This window comes from Ictalurus punctatus, chromosome 14 (assembly GCF_001660625.3).
Source record: "Ictalurus punctatus breed USDA103 chromosome 14, Coco_2.0, whole genome shotgun sequence".
Taxonomy (NCBI): Eukaryota; Metazoa; Chordata; class Actinopteri; order Siluriformes; family Ictaluridae; genus Ictalurus; species Ictalurus punctatus.
The window spans coordinates 16424072-16440085 of NC_030429.2; the positions used below are offsets into that span (position 1 = coordinate 16424072).

A 16014-nucleotide genomic window follows, 5' to 3' on the forward strand; every position below is an offset into this window, starting at 1 on the left:
TCAAGAATGTCTGCAGAATTTACTCACTGTGAACTAAAGGGAGTCCTTTTTAGAATTTTTTTTCTTCTGTAAAGCTCCTTGTAAAGTGTAGCATTGTAGGTGTTTAAAGCCTTACAGCTCGCAGAAAACATTTACACAAAAATAATTATAAATACATTGATTTATGCCAGTTTTTTTATTTAACACAATAGACCTGAGAAGGTTTTCAGTTTCAGTTTAGACTAATGCTGCTTTCGAGGTGAAGTTGCAACTTGTAATTCCCTGCCTACAACCAGTAAAAGCCACCGAAAACACCCTCTCAACTTGAAATTTTAACTCGTCAACTTGAGGTAGGCTTCTCAAATACCATTTCCTTCCCCGTTTGCAGTAATGTCAAATCAAAATGGCTCCAGACTGCATCAGAAGTTAACAAAGTTAGCACCCAATACCTTTAAATGAGTTATGCTGAATAATACAAGTTTTGATTTCGATCAGTCAACATTCAGACATATTTGCTTGTTAGGTCTATAACACTGACTATACAGTTGACTGTTTAGGAAGGAAAATATACATTACTCATCACAGTTAGTTGCCTAGGTTGTTGCTAACAAAAGACGAACATGGAGACGTCCATATTTTGTTTTGTTTTTTTTTCTTCCTTCCTCTTCTACTTTATATGTAGAATTTGGTAACCTGCGCGTTACCTCTTAGGAAGGGAATCAAATGCAGCTATAGCATTTACGATATAGATTTTTGACCTCTTCCTATGGAGATACAGCAGGCTTTTCAGATTTTAAAATCTGTGAAGTTGTGAGCCGACAGAAAACAAGAATGTGGGTGGAGGAGCTGTGCTAATTATTAGGTGGTGGTCACTCTGGTCTTCTGCATCATTTGTTTTCTTACTGATGCTTACTAATTTGCTCGGGTGTAATTTCTATCACTTGATAAACATTTCTGATATATTGTGGGTATCTGTATCTGTAAGATATCTATTTAAAACTAGTGCCTTTAAGAAGTAAAGAAATTTTGCACTGAATATTTACTAAATAATTATTTAACACTACTAATTTGCAGGCAGTTTGTTGGCAAACCTGTACATCATGATACATATTACACTATGTATTGTAGAAAGATCAAGTATTGTGGTGATATTTTCTAACCTGTATAAATTAGTATCGTGTGTGTGCGTGCGTTCTCTAGCTGGAGCCAGTCCAACTAGCTAAAGTGGGATGTAGCTTACTCTTTAATTTACAGGTTATGTTTTTATTTAGCATAGTTATTGTGAAAAATGGAAGTATGAGGATGTTGAAAAGGTCAGTTATTTCTAAAATATCCCTGATTATTGTTTTTAAAAAAAAAAAAAAAAAAAAAAAAAAAAAAGGTAGATCAGTTAAAACTGGAAGATACAGATGCAGAATTACAGTGTATTGACAAAGAGAGACTCGGAAGCGACAGCGTATTGAGTTCAGAAGTTGAAAAGCCCAGGGCGGATGGAAATTGGTGGTGTCAGTGTAGCAATGTCTTCCCATGCAAGCCAAAATTGAATGCCTGTGTTGCCACGACTGGCAGTTCACAATACCACTTATTCAAAGACTGAATGTGCTGGAGATGAAACAGTGACAGCGCTGTGCATCACTGACTCTCAGGCCCACGTCAACAGTACAGTCTTGGAAACGTCTGCCTGACATTAATTGCAAGAATCTAAGAAATCCAGAGGCCGGCATGGCCGCATGTTGATCGAGCAAATGAAATGGACTAATAATAGGTCACTTTTGGTTTCCAGCAAGCAATAAGCTGTGTATGATTTCATCCTTTTTATCCATCAGTGTAGTCTATTTTGGACCTATCTGGACTGCAGTTCCTCTCTTTATGTTTGCAGTAGGCAAAAAAACCACACCATTTTCAATTGTTAAGCTGATCCCCCCCCCCCCCCCCCCCCCCCCCCCCCAAACTCCTCTAAGGACAGTTGTTTCATCTTTTTCAGGCAGTCTACTTGAGTAGTAACCAGACGTCTGAGCTGATTCACCAACATCAACATTTTATAGAAAGCTTGTTCCTAGCATGTTGCATGCATTGAAGATGATGACTATTTGATGCAGTCCGTTACATGCTGAACCACAAGCAGTTGCTAGCCATTTAGCATGTTTACTCTCTATAGATCTCAGAGCATGTACAAAGCTCTAGTTACATTTACAGCGTTTTTCAGTTTCCTGACACATGCCAGAACAAGAGATTTATATTACATCTCGTAGAAGAATGAGATTTTCTGTAAAACCAGACTGAAGAGTTCATTTGAAATGACTGTTGTAGTAGTAGTAGTATTATTATTATTATTATTATTATTATTATTATTATTAATAATAATAATAATAATAATAATAATAATAATAATAATAATAGTCATAATTTATAACAATAGTGTTCAGTTCTTATTGTCTGTTTCATAGCTGCAATATGAGGCCTCAATATCAGTACAAATGTTTGGTACAAAAATATTTTTGAGCAGCTTTAAACTTTCAATCTGAAATCGTAAAAATGTAAAGTTTAGTAAGGGCTTGAGTTTTTGATCTTGTGTACGTAGCACAAAAGTTTCATGCTCTTTACATAGCTTGAATGATGTCAAGTCCCAAAGGGAACCCTGTCATATATATATTTTTTCCCTTCCCTTATATAATCATTGAAATGAAACAACTTATTCTTTGATATCCTATTTAAATGTTAAACCACAGCATCCAGTAGCAGTTGCCCAAATGATCAGCTCCCTTTTGAGCTGCAGTAAAGACTGTAATATAACAGAACTCACACGTCCTATTTAAAATATAATTGATGTGATAAAGGGGAAAATATGGATGTATGAATGCAAATATTGTTGTATTATTATATCACTGATGGTGTTGAAAGGATGATAATTGCATTTGCACATGATAATGTTAGATCACATGGTGCTCTTCTGTCCGAGTAAGTCTTGAATGTGCGTTCAATTAAGTTCAGTTTGGGTTTTGTTACAGATCTGTTAACAGTACACATCATCACAAAGAGGCTTTACAGAAATCCTGATGTAGATTTAGATCCTTAAAGAGTGAGCCAAGGGGGAGATTGGCAAGAAAAAAACTCTATGAGGAAGAAACCTCACTTCACTGAAGAGTGACGAGCAGTTTTGTACACTATTGTTAACTTGCACAAGACAAAACAGTCTGACGTACAGTTTATATTCTGATGAATCACAAATTGCTGCTGACAGATGTTTTTAGAGCTTCAGTTAAAGCAATCAAAATATTTATTTTGTTAAAACAATGCTGTAGGGAACGATACAGGTTTTTTTGGGTTTTTTTAATGCCACAGCTCGGAGCAGATATGCTTTTACTCACGCACACACTCAAAATGGATGCAACACTGTCTTTTGAGCTTCCCTTGGTCGCTTTGCACCAAATGAAAATTCTGTGCACAAGTTTAAAATGATACCGTGCTAACTCCTAACCATCTCCACCATCTGCTGTTGGCGTTTCGGGCCAGCTGTGATGGACCCCAACATAGCAGGGTTGAGTTTCCCCAGAGGAAGGCTCAGTGTGCAGACCTGTAATCCCCCTCAGAGGCTCTACCCTGACCTTTCACTCCATAGCAGAGGCCGTTGTCCTCACTGACCTGCCATAGGGGCACCAGGCACTGAGAAGCCTGGACGAGGGGACATTTTAGTCTGAGAAGTCTTCTGCAAGAATGCCTCTCCTGCCAACTTCACATGAATCTACCTGGCTGGGATCTCGGAGATCTGCAAGTGTTTCATCTGAACACTTGTCTGTCTGTTTGTTATTGGAATTGAGTTGCTGGCCTGTCGGATATTGTTCAGAGACTCCAGAAAGCTGCTGATATAACCTGTGCCTAGAGCATCATTAATATTGCAATATTGTTCTGGCTGAACCGTTGGCATGTGCAGGATCAAATTGCCAGTGACCGATCATGGGTTCAGCTCAGTCTGTGTTGTTCAGATGCATCACTAACTTCACACGACATTGCGATCATTCCAGTCGAGCCCCTCTTCCTCTTACAGATCCCTCTTCTGGACAGGATTATTGATATGAACATTGGTCATCTGCTGGTAGAACAAGCTACACCCAGGGAAACATGAAAAGTGTTCAGGCTACTGTTTGATTTCTGTGTTCGCTGGGAGAAAATGCAGCTGCAATAAATTATTCCGAGGTCCCTCCGAGGGAGCACTGCAGTGGATTAACACAGCACAACCTAGGGAGGGGTGCCTTGGAGCAACAAGATCCACTTTACAAGGGCTTCTGAAGCTGAGCGTTATCAGGGATTGTAGCTCTTTGTGTTCTTATGTTAGTGCTGAGCTTCAAGCTCTGTTATCTGACAAACTCCTGGCAGTATTTTGTTAGCATGTCTGAGCCAGAGCTGTTGGACTGTCACAGCTATGGAGACATTTTAGTGGAAGAGTGTGTGATAAACAGAAAGCTGTTGTGAAACATTGGTGCATAGCGTACTTGGCCGTCAGTGGATGGACATATGAGTCTTTCATGCCTCTATGCTTGTGAGCTGAGCACTGGGACTAATTGAATTACAAAGGCCCCTCCTACACATGCACACATCTCCCTGACCCCCTACAGGAGGGAATCACTAATCATTCTGAATGTCTTTTTTTTTTCCAGAATGGGGGCTTCTAACCAAGAGTGCCTCCAGTGTGGTCGAGGGGTTTCATTTTCAAGGGAATCTTCATGGCCTGGGTTAAATGGCATTTTTCCAGAAGGATCCATCTTCACCCAGTGACCCTTAAAAATGACTGGGAGCAGCTGTTTCACAGATGTGCTACACTAAAAGGTTCTACCATCTGCTAATGAAAGATTCGTCAGCCAAAACCTGAAGGGGAATTTAGAACCGAGTATACCATAGCTTTCAACTGACGTTTCAACCACAGTTATATAACGTCATCATTTTGCTGGTGAATTGCTCATGTTTTAAGATACTTGAAAGATGCTGTCATGAATTCGTGGATTAAGAATACGTAACCCCCAATCTGAATGCCTGCCATCGCCGCTACTGCATGTGCAGGCCCTTCTGTTCATGATCCTGTTGCTCATCAATAGTTGGATCAGTTATTGGTAAATGTGCCTATTAATGGGCCTCTTTCAATAATCTTTATTGATCCATTAAATTTGTGCGTTTTTTGTAGCCCAAACAATATTAAAAATTCCCAGTAGATTTAAGTTTATGGAGAACTGACAATGACACAACAACTAAATCGGGGAAAGAGCACCTCCTAAAGATGAAGTGCACAAAATCTTTTAGTAATGTTGCTCAGCTATCACTGCATGTCTGCTACCACAGGCTAAATGAAATAGACTAAATCTATTTCAGTTTATTTTGTCCTCTTTTGAGTAGTCTTATTTGGTTTGGTTTTGGATTGAAAGTCATTAATATTAATGAGATCCCCAAAATGTTTAATTTGTGTGTGCAGTTGAAATAAATAAGCTATTTAGAGTCAATGTAACCTGTATGTAAAATTGCAGTAACTCCAGCCAGTCAGTTCGCCCATCAGTGGAGGTCCGCATTGTGGAGGTCCTCATTATACGTACAATGGAGATGATACAAATTTTTTCTATACGAATTATGTAAATGCTTCTAGAGTTCCGACTAAATTCTTTCATATCCAGTTTGATAAATGGGGCCCATTGTTTATTTAATAGCCCTCTTGAAATCTGTTTTCTGTTACATGGTTTATGTGATGTACTACACTGCCAATGGCTTTAAATACAGTTATCCCCAGTTGGATTGAATCCTAGCCCCCTGTGGACTACGGGAAAGTAAATAACTTCATGATGACATACTTTTCAGCAAATGTGGTGTTTTTAACAGGGATGGTAGTAACCCTCTTGGTTTAGATAAACAATGCTAGAAAATTATCTGAGGTTTTCTTAAAGCAGTTTTGCCATTGCTTATAAAACTAAGCAGATCTGTGTCGGCCCGTGCATAAATCAGATTCACAGCTACAGCTGCACTCATTCTAACGAAGACTATACAGACATGGAGGAGGGAGAGAGGAGGGGAATTGATTTTATTTCCTGTCTCTGGGAATTGCCCTCTGCATTCTTGGAGCAGGCTACATGGCTCTGTCATGTCTAGGAGGAGAGATTACAGAAACCGATGTCCACTGGGAGTGAGTGGGTGTGTCCTGTCTTACAAGTGTATGTGCTAATCTTATGGTTTCATATGGAACTCATTCTTGTTTAAGCGGTTAATGTGTTGGTCTTCCTTCTGGCTGGTTCCTCTCTAATATGAGGCATGACAGTGCTGCTGAAACACCAAGCAAGCTGAATGTTTGAATGTCTTTTGAATATTCATTGCATTTCCTTTTTTACCTTGTGTAGCTTTTATGCCTGACCCAGTGATAAAGCGAAAGCATAAATAAATCATCCTCTGTGGCGACATTCATTAAGCCTGCTGCTGGGTTACTTGTGTGCATTTCATCTTGTGTGAATAATAGTTATGTGAAATGCCAAGGGCTGATATAAGGGTGGTAGAATTCTCATAGAATTTTAAAATGACTCTTTTTAGGCCGTCCTATCATTATCCTCATGCTGTTATATATCATAGCGGGAGACTCATCTGACAGGTGAGCTAAAGGTCACTGTATTTGTGAATTAAAATGTGAACCAGATATTTTCCAGACACAGGCTAGACCTCAATTTTAGCCACAGAATCACCATTTACACTTTACTTTGTCTATGGTTAAATCTAAAGGAAACCTCCACCCTGAACGACTTGCATTTATTTTGTATAATGAAACGTGAGCTTCAGTTGTGTCCAAGATGTATTTTGTGAATGAAATTTGTTGATTTTTTAAATTATTATTATTTTTAAGTTGAATCATTTTTCATTCTTAATATGATATTGAAAGTTGCTGAAAATGGCTAAAAAAAAAAAAATCCTCATGTGCTTTTTGTTTTTAGGAGGTCGTCATGTGATGTTAGCAACATACAACCGCTAACTTCTGGAAATAACTTGGCACCATAATCACTAAATACATCTCAAATATTTCCAAATAACTCTAAAATCTTAGGTTGGAGATTTCCATTTACGTGTGTAGGAAATGGCAGTAAAAAATCCTCACCTGACCGGTCTTATCTTGGCTGAGGAGAATTTACATTTAGCTAACATTTAGCTGCTTTGCTTGGCAGTTTTCAGCAGTTAGGCTCACTCAGAATATGTGTATTAACATCACTTTCATTTATGATGTATTTTTGGGAACGTCCGTTGTACATCAAGTGAATTTGTATTTTATATTTTTTTTGAGGTCTGCATGTTTTCACTGGCTGATATTCGATTCTGGCTCCAGTTGAAGCCGCTCTGACAAATCACAGTAGCTAGCAAGAGTGGTTAATGTGGCATGTAGTGTTTTCCTATATCTGTGGGTTCTCTTAAGTAACTTATACATTTGCACACAGTAATTTTCACTTGCAAATGTGAGTGAAATGCTCACACTGTTGGAGCCCTGTGGAAATGTGAGAGTTTGCCACAGCCTTTTTTCTCCCCTCTGTGGCTGAATCCCAATCTGTATTTGTCCAAGAGGAGGATTGAGTTCTGTTTTCTTCTTATCTCCTATCCCTCTGGAGTTCAGAGTCCTGGTTTCTGTTGTGTTTTTCCCTGAGGTGACGTGTCTTGATTCCTACAGTCACACAGTCTGGGGCAGGCCTAACTTCTGGTGGTGTAATATGAATACATGTAAAGCATGCTCTTAAATTTCCTATTCCTGAAGCAACACACTTGAAGAGTCACAGCTTATGAAGCTTCACCATGTATGCTTTAGAGCACAGCATTTGTTATGGATAAAACTGACAGTATTAGTAGTTCAGTAAGGGGTTTTTAGTTTTTTTTTTTTCCCCCCCTCTGTTACTGCTAATTGGTTTTATTATAATCTCAGCACTGTGTGGCATTGCTGTAATTCTGGTCTGTTTTATAAAGTAGTAGTTAGTGGATGGTCTTTGTGTATGTTTTGAGGAAGTTAATGACCAGACCTTGGTGCATACCCTCTTACCGTAATGAGACAAGACCTACTCGGTTCTTTAATAAGGTGAATGGGAGATGCATGGCATGTATTCGTACTGTAGCTGAAGACCAAGCAGCCACTTAGCTAATTACAGCCTCTCCACAGCAGAGTCAGTGTTCATGAGTTTTGTGGCTCCAACCAGTTTTTTCACTTTTTCAGTGGTGAAATGTGAAACACCAGTTTATAGAGAAGTTTTCTACTCGTCCTGCCTGACTTTTAGCCCAAAGACCTCATTTGTTGGACAATGTGTTCAGAGTAGCATCCACAGTTGACTAGACAATTAGGTTACCTTTGCTAGGAGAGAGGGACATTAAATGAGGCTAAGTAGCTAAGGGACTACTTGTAGTAGCATCAAATTTGGTTCTTGAAGTACTTTTGAACTACTTCTATTTTCCCCTTCTAAGCTGGCTTCACGACACACACAAGGCCTTGCAAACACAATTAACATATGACACAAGCTGACTGGGTGGAGAGAATCAGGAAATCGGACCCAATTCCCCCTAAAAAAAAATTATAAATAATATATAAATTGGCAATTTAATGGTAGTGGGAGTAGTGAACAAACTTAGCAGGAGGATACTGGAGCTTTGGGACAGCCATGTGTTTTCAGTGAACTACTGATGGTGAAACTCGAAACCCTTGGTCCAGCTGGCAGAAACTGCAAAGTGCCATCACTCCTCCCTCCAGGGTGGATGCAAATGTACGCCACCTGAGTAATATCAGATTAACAGAAGCAGCAGGCAGACCACAGCTTATGCCCTGCTGTACAAGCAACAAAACTCATTATTATAACCTCTGCATTTGCATCAGGTCCACTTGGTGCCAGAGTCAGTGGCATGTCTGTAATAGTCTGGGAAAGCTGTCGGAAAGATGTCGCTGGCATTGAATTCTGGCAAACCGCCAAAGAAGGCAAAAAATGCATGCCCTATACATGGAAGCTACATGCCTTAGTGAAGTTGGAATGGATTCTTTAAATGCAGTTTCCACCCGTTTCACTTTTGGGAGTAAGCAGACTTTAGTGCTAGAACTTTACAGTTTGAGATTTCTGCAAGTATAAAATGTGAACATTTCACCATGTGAAGGGGTTTTCCAGGCTACTACAGTTGTACTCACTGGCCACTTTAATAGGAACACCTTTAACACTGCTTATTAATGTAGTTCTACAATCAGCCAGTGGTGAGGCAGCTTAAAATCATCTCAGAACACTGAGGTGGACTGGCTACAAAGTCAGAAGACCACATCAGGTTCCTCTCTTGTCAGTAACTACAGTGGGCACAGGCTCACCTGGGCATGTTGTGCATTCTGATGTGCTTTTCTGCTTATTGTGGTTATCGAGAATGTTATTGGAGTTATTGAAGCCTTCCTACCAGCTCAAACCATTCTGGCCATTCTCCTCTGAATACTCTCATCAACAAGGTATGGGGTTTTTAAGAAGCTTGTGTGAAACTTCTCTGCCAGGCACTCATCTGTCAGTCCTGAGATCCATGAGTTATAATTAATGTTTGTTTATGCACAATTGCACATATTGTCTGTGTGTTCCCTCACCAGCTTAAACATGTTTGTTAAATCTGTATCCAGTGGCAGTTTTATCCATTTTGAACTGTATGTGAACTGTAACTGCATGCGTAAGTATATGGAATCAGTTTCCTGCTTTCTCATTGGCTAAGAATATATGATGCTATAAATATGTTGTTAGTTATAGGCTGTGATATTACTTCGCTAAAAATGATCCAATAAAATGTGCAGTCTCTGCTATCATACATCAGTAGCCATGGGTTTTTAAGAAGACTCGAGTAAAACTGATTCTAAAATGAAAACATAAATTATTGTATCCTATAATAATACAGTCCTGTGAACCCTCTGTTGTTCGACACAGATTACAACACTGTTCTGTTAACCCTTGTGGTGATATACTGGTCACGTAAAGTGGATAAGATTCTTTAAAAATATCTGTATAAACGAGTTATATAGCATATACATTAAGGCTATATATGATATTCTCTCACACAATCTTAATTTAATATTTCCGGACCGCAGAATCTCTCACCATCTTCAAAAAACAACTAAAGACCCACCTCTTCCGTGAACACCTAACCAACTCATCATAAATTTTTTTTTTTTAAATAATAATAATAAAAAAATGCACTTACACTTCTACTCTGTGCACTTTGCTTCTTCTGGAACTCAATTAATGGATCTTGTATGGTAGCACTACTTGTATTGTTCTCTGCTTGATATATCGCTTTGCTTGTATTTTTCTCATTTGTATGTCGCTTTGGATAAAAGCGTCTGCTAAATGAATAAATGTAAATGTAATATTTATATCAGTGACAATTTGTGACCCTTAGTATTCCTCATTCATTCTTAACCTGGATTGAACCTTATAACACCAAGGTCACACATTGGAAACATGTAGATCTATATGTGCAACTGCAGTGAGTTGTAGGAGTCAGAATGGTATAACCCAGTCATCCGTCTCCCTCCTTGCCGTTCACACTTGTCTTCTCTGACACTGCTCATTCCTCTCATTTATCACATCCCTGAATAGTGCCTTCATTCCTCCAGGGCTGAGACCCGGCATCCTTCAAGATCAATTCCAAACAAGGGACGTATTCCACAGCACAGAAAGATTCCTTCAATACTCTCTGGACCCAATGTCACAGAAAAGCCGCTAGCTGAAGCCCGGTGTCACCAATGCTGACCCTGACAAAGTGCAGCTTTAATTTGCGTGGCCTTGAATTTTAAGTGTTTGGGCTGATTCTATGGGATCTGGGTGTCTGTATTGCATTTGATTGGTGCTTGAGTTTGACTGATTTCTTTTTATGGGATGTTTGGAGGAATGTGTTGGAGTACAATGCCTCCTTCATGATCTGCATCATGTAGAAAAGGAATCCGGGGAAAGTGGTTTCCTAAATGCTGGAGCACATCTGAAGAATTTCCTATGATCTGCTGTGCTGTACATACATGTCCATACAAGTGAGTTGAGCGTTTTATCATTTAAGATTCAGATTATCCATAACGAATGTTGTCATAATTTGTAATCGAGTGAGCTCAGCTGTCTTTCTATGAGGCATGAAGAAATGTCCTCCTGTGGGCTCTCTCTCTGTCTCTCTCGATTTCATGTCAAACCCACTGGAATGGATAGGCTACAAAATGGAAGTCCCAAGGCTGTAGCAAAAAATTTAAATCATTCCTCCCTTTTATTGATTCATCTTGTAAAGTGCACAGATGTTTAAAATCCGTACAGGAAGAGTTGGGATCAGCGCATAGACATTTCTGGAAGTGTGTTTTTAAAAAGCATGCTCCCCAAATGTTTCGGGCAGCGCCGCTCTGTCAACAGCACCCTCTCTTGTTCACATCTTTCGGATACTACAGGGCACTAGTCGAGCTGTATCTGGTATGGAATATAAGATGAAAACTTGTCCAGAACACACATGCAGAAGGATGAGACACAGATTTACTTTAGGTTCTGTTTGACAACCAGCGCAGTCTATAAGGAAGAGCGTGAATCATAGGCAAGCTTGGTTTTTCTAGTATGACTCTCATTTAATTTTATCCATCTATGCAAAACAATGGTCAGCATTATTCCATACTCTGCAGCATGTGCAGTTTTACTTGACAGATTTGCATCCTGAAGACGAACACTGAATATTAAAGGGCTTCAGATATGCAGCAGTTGTCTCACCCCGACTGGACTGCTGAAAGGTAAAAATGCACCATCTGAATGGTGTTTTTTTTTTTTTTTTTTTTTTTTTGTCCCCCCCCCCCCCCCCCCCCCCCCCCCCGCCCCCCAATGTCATTTTGGTCAGTTTAGTTTAAGGAGATTTATCAAATTAAGGAGATAAGAGGTCTGGAGTTGATTCCAACCATTGAATTTGCATTTGGTAGCTGTTACTGGGAACCAAGGTTTATTAAAAAAAAACTAAAAAAAAACAATTGTTGTCTGTGTGTTTTTTGTATTAATATTACCTCCCAACAGAGTTTTAAGACTGATGGTATTCTTAGTCCCCGATTTAGTGAACCAGTATCAGGATGTATTTATTGATGGAGACTTCAGAACACTTCTGTAAGTCACTCTGGATAAGGGTGTCTGCCAAAGGCCGTAAAAGTAAATGTAACTCTCAGCATGCGGTCCAAAGTGGTGTTGATGCAAGCGAAGGAGGCCATCTGATGTTGAATCAACTTTAGATTACTTATCAGTAGCCTAATATAAAAACGCACACACACAATTTATTTATTTATTTGTTTTTATTTATTTATTTATTTATTTATTTATTTATTTAACACAAAAGCCCTAATACCAGAGACATTATCCTTTAGATTTCTGTCAATGCTGAAAGCAGGAACCAAAACATCATACCATAGTCTATATAATGGTAGCACACTAATACATTCTCTAAAGTATCTTTAGCGTCAGTTTAAAAATTATTTGTGAAAGGAAATAAACTATTAAAAACTAGTTACTGAGCCACACGAAGCATAATAACTATAAACATGGCTGATGGGAATTTAGGATTCATTATGGTATTATGTTTTTCCCTATGTAATGCATGTATATAGGGAGGTAGTAACTTGCGACTCGGCCTGCTTTCTGGTATGATGATCACGGTTGCCATAGAAACAGCCATAAAAAGGTGTTGTTATGTCTTTGCCACTTTTAAGAGAGATATATTTTGAAGCAAAATATTATAAATTATTTATGCCATATAGTTTGGTCGAATTGTAGCAGTGATTTCATATCGCCTTGTGATCTGTTTTGGGTTTATAGGTCACTCTATTCAAGTAGATAGAAACCTGATCTTGTCTGACTGGAAATAACCACCTAGGAGCGTTGCCAAGATAGCGGCCGACTTAACCATAAGGACTTTGCCAATATGTGTGCACTTCAGTTTCACATACATTAGGAGACCATTTCTAGCAATGTGAGGCAAAAGTTACATTTGAATGCTGCTTGTTATATGAACCAGTGTAGATGAAGGTGATACTATGTATGTTGTGAATCTATTCTTTAATTAAGAACATATGATCATGCGTATTCACAGCTGTATTCACATGGAAATTTACTTCAAAGAAATGCTGTCTGATTCCGTGAAAAGAAATCGATACAGTCCTATTCCGCTGGTCCATCACTTTGATGCTTGTGCTTAATTTAGTTGATGGATTAAATTGACTGATGTACCATTTAATTTGTGTGTGTATCATTTCATTTTGGATGGTTCGATAGTATTGTTTACTATTCTGTCAGAAAACTATGTTGTGTTACCAGGAGTCAGTATATGCGCTTGCTGAGCATTTGGCAGTGGCTACCATTTTTTTTTTGGTTGAATCTTTAATCACACAAGATTTCTTTTGTATAACATTTCATACCTCAGCAGAAAGCCATGCTGTAATTTACAGCATCCTGTGGAGCTGCGTGTTGCTTGTCTGCTGTGTATCTACGCTTTTAAGCTCGGTGCCTCGAAAACTTGTAAATGCTCCCAGGCTGTTTATGTAAATGATCCTCACTCTTCACCATGGCATTCCTTCATGTCCTTCATAGTGACACTGCTGTAGTCTCACCTGTTACCAATTAGGTCCCACATGTGCAGTTTCCCTGTCCAGTCTAGCTGTGACAGTTTGGAGTTTTGTGGTTGGTCGAGTTGTGTGGCATCATAGCTGCCTTAGTGTTGCTGTAGTTTTGTGCATTCTTAGCATCTGATGACTAAACTTCTCTTTAATTGGATGGTTAAAGAACATTTGTCATCAGAGTTCTAGGAGCCCTTCTGCATGCCTGATACGATTATTTAATACGGACAAAGCTGATTCTAGTGCCGTGCTGGCGAGTGTAGAATGGAAGCAACTGCATGAGTGGTCTGTGTTTTGAGCTCAGTATTGGGCCTCTAAGCTCATTACACTAATCTGGTTAGGGGAACAACTGGACTTCAGGCTCTTGTCCTCCAGCTTTGCAAATGATTTGGTATCACCTCATGTGAAGTCTCTTGCTGGGGTACATGCAGATGTGGAGCCTCTTCATCCCTCTAACCATACATGTAAAGTAAAGACTGGGCTTGATTTCTTCCTCAACCAGACTATAGATTCAAACTGCCTATCGTTGACCGTGTTGGGTCACTGCACATTTGTGAAACACTTCCTAGAGTCCATTGGAGCAGTGTAAGTTCAACGTGAAATACAATAAAAGGCTGTAATAATTTACACGAACAAGGTGGATTACTTTCAAAAACAAAAGATGCCTTTGGTGGTAGAAGAAGAAATACATGAAGCACACACAGTATAGATTGCACAAAGAACAAATGACAGAACTGCAAGTTTTGTGTTCTTTAGTCTTGAAAGAGCGCGCTGGTCAAAGCCTGTGCAGCTTCTATACTTGTGACTTAAAAAAACAATTAGGACACTAATGGTACAAATGGTTCTGTGTGTGTGTGTGTGTGTGTGTGTGTGTGTGTGTGGTGGTTTTTTTGCCCATGCCTATACAACGAGGCCCTGGTGGTTTCATACTAGGAGTTAGGACATAACATACCATAACTCCCTGTGAGTTACCAATGGGTAGTAAAATAAATAAAATATAAAAGGACTAAAATAAAGTTTTAGCCCTTTCAATCAATATCTAGATCAGCCTTCCTTCCTAATTGTTCCCCAACCATTCTGGACCTTTTCCCATTCCCCAGCTCCCAGTCTCTCCCCAAAGACTCCCCCAAATCTTTCAGTACTATTCAAATGATCTACATTTTCCAGATACAGTATGTCTGTCAATTACTGATATCTGAAGATAGCTAATATAAAGATATCTGTAAATTGATGTAAAAGATATCTGTAACATGGGCTTGGTATACAGTAAATGGCAGGGATGAGAGCATATGTGTTGTCATGATACCAGAAAAAAAAGTATAAACCTCTGTGAAGGCTCCCTTCCTAAAAAGAAGGGTAATACTTGAATTAATAATCAAATGGACTATTTGGGCTGATTTGGGTTTTAGACATACTAGAACTGCAATATTTCATTATAAGGCTATGGCTGAGAGTAATGTCACACTGCATTAAACCCTTTTTTAACTCGGAACCAAAAATATAACCAAATTAGTATTAATTTGTTTGGGCTGATCTGTGTTGTAGAAAAATAATTGACTGTAGCATCTCTTTGCCATTGCATTAGATTGCTATACAAGGATGCATCATGTTTTTAAAAGCCAATCTAGCATAAACAATATTTGTATAGCAGAAACACTGCACAAATATGAATGTTTTGTTTTTATTAAATTTCTTTGTATATTGGGGTGGAGCAATTTACAGAGGTTAAACAGTACTGTGTGTCATGTGTAGCTTCTGTATTCTTATCCTGGATGTTCAATTGCAAACTAATTACTTTGACCTTCATTATAACTGCTTGTTGTAAGGCTGGTGTCCAAGCTCAAGCTTGCTAATTAGTAGGTTACATCCCCGTAATAATGAATGTTGACTGTACTTGTGCTAGGAAGACAATGGCTTACTTAAAGCCTACAGAAATCCTGTTCCTCTGACATGCCCTTTTGAGCATCCTTAGTGTTCAGCCTTTTAAACTCGGCCAATACTTGGTTTGGATGAGAGTCAATACAAAAGAGCATTTGCTGGATTGTCTACTGAAAAGATTTTCCCACAGAATGAAAGGGAATGTTTACAAATCTATATCTTATTACCTGGGGTTCATTTGTACACCTCCCCTTGTAAAAAAAAACAAAAAAAACAAAACATATATATATACATTATTTATATATATATATATATATATATATATATATATATATATATATATATATATATATATATATATATATATATATATATATATATATATATATATAAATAAAATATAAAAACCCATTTCCCATCTTTTTGTCCCCTTCCCAACCCTTTGCTTCCCACTCTCCAGCTCCTTCCGGACTGCTTGCCATATCTCTCTTCCCCTCTGTAACCTCTTGCCAATTTCTCCCTTAACCTTTCACCATGCTTTC

At 38.7% G+C, this 16014-nt stretch overlaps 1 protein-coding gene across 2 annotated transcripts in view; it reads left to right on the forward strand.

Moving 5' to 3' along the window:
- The window catches only part of tln2b (talin 2b), a 128226-nt gene that overhangs the window by 19577 nt on the left and 92635 nt on the right, over positions 1-16014 (forward strand). The window contains exon 2 of one of the 2 annotated variants that reach the window (XM_053685627.1): positions 4635-4803. The exons of the other annotated variant lie outside the window; for it this stretch is intronic. The gene's annotated coding sequence lies outside the window, so the exon portion shown is untranslated. The remainder of the gene's footprint in view (positions 1-4634; positions 4804-16014) is intronic. 2 annotated transcript variants of the gene reach the window in all.